Source organism: Ctenocephalides felis, unplaced genomic scaffold (genome assembly GCF_003426905.1).
Source record: "Ctenocephalides felis isolate EL2017-DRISC unplaced genomic scaffold, ASM342690v1 CF-g0.4_SCAFFOLD_01886, whole genome shotgun sequence".
NCBI lineage: Eukaryota > Metazoa > Arthropoda > Insecta > Siphonaptera > Pulicidae > Ctenocephalides > Ctenocephalides felis.
This window is the reverse complement of record NW_020538040.1, coordinates 14,675,697-14,679,031: the sequence shown is the minus strand read 5'-3', so window position 1 is coordinate 14,679,031 and position 3,335 is coordinate 14,675,697. Positions and strand designations below refer to the sequence as shown.

Genomic DNA, 3,335 nt, shown 5'->3' with positions numbered 1-3,335 from the left:
TTCATGTAATTAAAATTAACATACATTTATTGACCTGTGGTATTTTTTTTACTTTTGGCTGGCGATATAATCTTATTCTTCGAACAGCTGTAATATCTGTCACTCGACTCTTATCTTATCGACTCTTATCTGCCGTAATGCATTTCCGTTGCATTAGTACGGCTCCTAAAGAAGTTTTACTTCACAAATTTTCTATTATACTACATTTCTATTATCATTCAGTTTTGATGATACATTTTTAACTAAATTATCTAATAAAGCTATCTTGGCCCATGTGATTTTTCTTAGTATATAATCATGGTGATTAACGTGTTAGGCTTAATTTTTACTTCAGTAGAGATGTAATGACTTCATAATTACTTTCATATTTAATGATATGATTTTTTTTTTATTAATTACTATATGTCTTCAAAAAAATACTTGTGATAATTTGAAGAATGATAGCAACTGATCAAAAAAATTCTTTCATTTTTTATTAATTTAAATTAACATCTTTCTGAAGACTTCAAGCATCAGATTTTATTTTAAAATTTATTTTATTTTAAAAATTTCATTTAGTATCAAATCTTTTAATGAATATTTAAATTCACTCCACAATTTCATATTCATGCCAAAACCAATATAAATTTCATTTGAAAATTATCAATTTAAATTCCAAAAGTACACATGTTTAACGAAGATTAAAGATTGATTGGTTTTCATAATGAATAATAGAAAACTGTTTTATAGCTCGCATCATTAACTTATCGATGTCAAAAGTAAGAATATTATAATATGTTGATTGATTGATGTTTTTTTAATAAGGTAGCAGAAGGTTTTTAATATATATTAACAAAATGTTAATATTGAAATATTGACAAGAAACAGTGTTGTTGCATATAATTTATGCGTATTTGTATTTTATTTCTGTAAATTAATAATTTACAAGAAATCATTAGATAGTTGAATAATGTAATGATAAATTAATTTTGTTATTAAGATATTTATCTGACATCTTGTAGTAAAATATTTCTTCATATCAAAAGCAGATAAAACTTATTCTAAACATTTATAATATTTGTTCCTATATTTAAATTAACACAAGTATTATTAACTTTAAAAATATCTAAAATTACGTTTAATCATTGATGAATATTTATTGCTATTAATTTTTTTTTCTCAAATATTTAAATCTGGTACGGGAAGTTCTACCAATTTGCCTTAAGGCACGATGCCATGCTCACTAGTTTAATTTTTATTCGAACAATGATCAGAACTTAAAGGGTTTTATAAGCCATTATACTGAATGGACTTACCTGGTCTATCTCTATTTGGTGATTTCTTTTAATAAAATTTTTAGTAGATATTTTACAAAACAGACTTATTACAATATTAAACTGTCTCATATGTATTTGATATCTTTTTATGGCAGTCAAATTCTGACTTAAGGCTTTGTGAAAATTTACTAACCGTAAAGGTAAAATAATTTTCTATAATAAATGATAATAAAACTACGAACAAATCAATTAATTTTAGCTAAATTATTTTAAATAATTCTATGTGAAAATGCCATCAATTCATATGGCTCGTTGGTCTAGGGGTATGATTCTCGCTTCGGGTGCGAGAGGTCCCGGGTTCAAATCCCGGACGAGCCCGTTGTGTCAATATTTTTGTTTTATTTGGCGGCAATATTATTGCACAATTTTTATATGGCACAACTCGAAAACAACTAGTTGTAAGCGGCATTTTGTTTTAAGGGATTATATATACTAAATCGGCCTAAAAATGGAATTTTTAACTTTCCGCAGGGTAGTTATAGTAATGGTCCAAAAATCGAAATTGAAAATTTTTGCATATCTTCACGTTTTGAAGGTTTTAAAACATTTTGAAATACCTTAGAAAAGATGGATTTGTGTGTATGTATGGATACAATTTTCCGTCCATGTGTTCGTCCATATATAAATGTCGTCATTCAATTTATGAACTATCATATTTTGTCTATAAAATACGAATAACGGAAGTCACAGTATTTATAATAGTATATTTGAAAATATTTAATATTCTTCTAGTATTTTATTTTGGTATAGGAAGTTCGAGCAATTTGCCTTAAGGCACAATACCATACACCACTAGTTAATATAAGCTTTACTAAATAGCAATTAGGGGGAAGTCCCGTAACGCTAGACGGCATCAAGCACTGGACACTCTATTTAACACGTATTATTTAAGCGACATTCCAGAGTGTAGAGATGCTTACATGCGTAATCAATGCAGATTATTTTGAAATGTCCGGTACTAGGTGCCACTGTTCAAAATCATAGTTTTTGATACCAAAGTTTGATTGATAGTATTAATTATTTTTTAGCAAAGGAGGATATTGCAGGTTTTACGCAAAATATAATCAATATTTTTGATTAATTAAATAAATGTATATAATGAAATACGTTTTGCAATGCAAATACTTATTGATTTTTATTACTACAGCAATATATTTGCGATAAGTATATATATATATATATATATATGTGTGTGTATATATATATATATATATATATATATATATATAATTTATTTATATTTTATTTGACATCTAGTTCATTAAGGCATTCAAAAATATATAGACCGTTCTAAATAACTATAATTGGTGCTTTACAAATCATTTGCTTACAATCGAGAAACAAGATCAAGAACAGAAACATAATAATATTATACAACAAATAAAACAAATAGACTGCAAGCTGGTAGGCAATTTATTTAATGATTTTGATAAGTACGACTTTACCTTTCTGTCTTGATTTGGAAAAAAGTCTACCACCTATATCTCGAAAACAAGTAAAGTAAACAAACAATATTTGAAAGTAGAGGGCAAAAATGTATAACCAGTCATCACCTTGATTCTTACGATGTTGCTATCAGGAGGTAAGCGACAATGTGTGAATATCCATTATAAAAGTATTTTTTATCGTTGATAGCTTTTTTGGTTGTGAGAACTGTTGTTTAGTTTATGAAGTCTCATAAAGAGTTTATTGTTATTTAATTGTTTTATAGGATGTATTATAATTGTTAAGTTAGATTCAACCGTATTTTTATATCACGTCCATAAAAGCTTACTTGTCGCCGACATTGCTTGATTTGAGGCGATAGCTGATTACCTTCCCTCTACTTTCAATTAATGCTAAAAATTTCTTAACTTTACTGGTTTTTGAGATATCGGTGGTGGTCCTTTTTACCTCATTAAAACAGAAGATGTATTAGTTTTGTTATGTCATTGTATGTCAGTATTATTATTCCAGCCTTGTCGTTTTAATATCTACCACTAACCATTAACTATTATACATTGCAGCTGCGACTTTTAC

General features: G+C 27.2%; 1 non-coding gene across 1 annotated transcript; it reads left to right on the top strand.

Annotated features, from left to right (window-relative positions):
- Positions 1-1,562: 1,562 nt before the first annotated feature.
- Trnap-cgg lies at positions 1,563-1,634 on the top strand. The gene has a single exon. It is a non-coding gene; the product is annotated as a tRNA-Pro (tRNA).
- Positions 1,635-3,335: the final 1,701 nt, after the last annotated feature.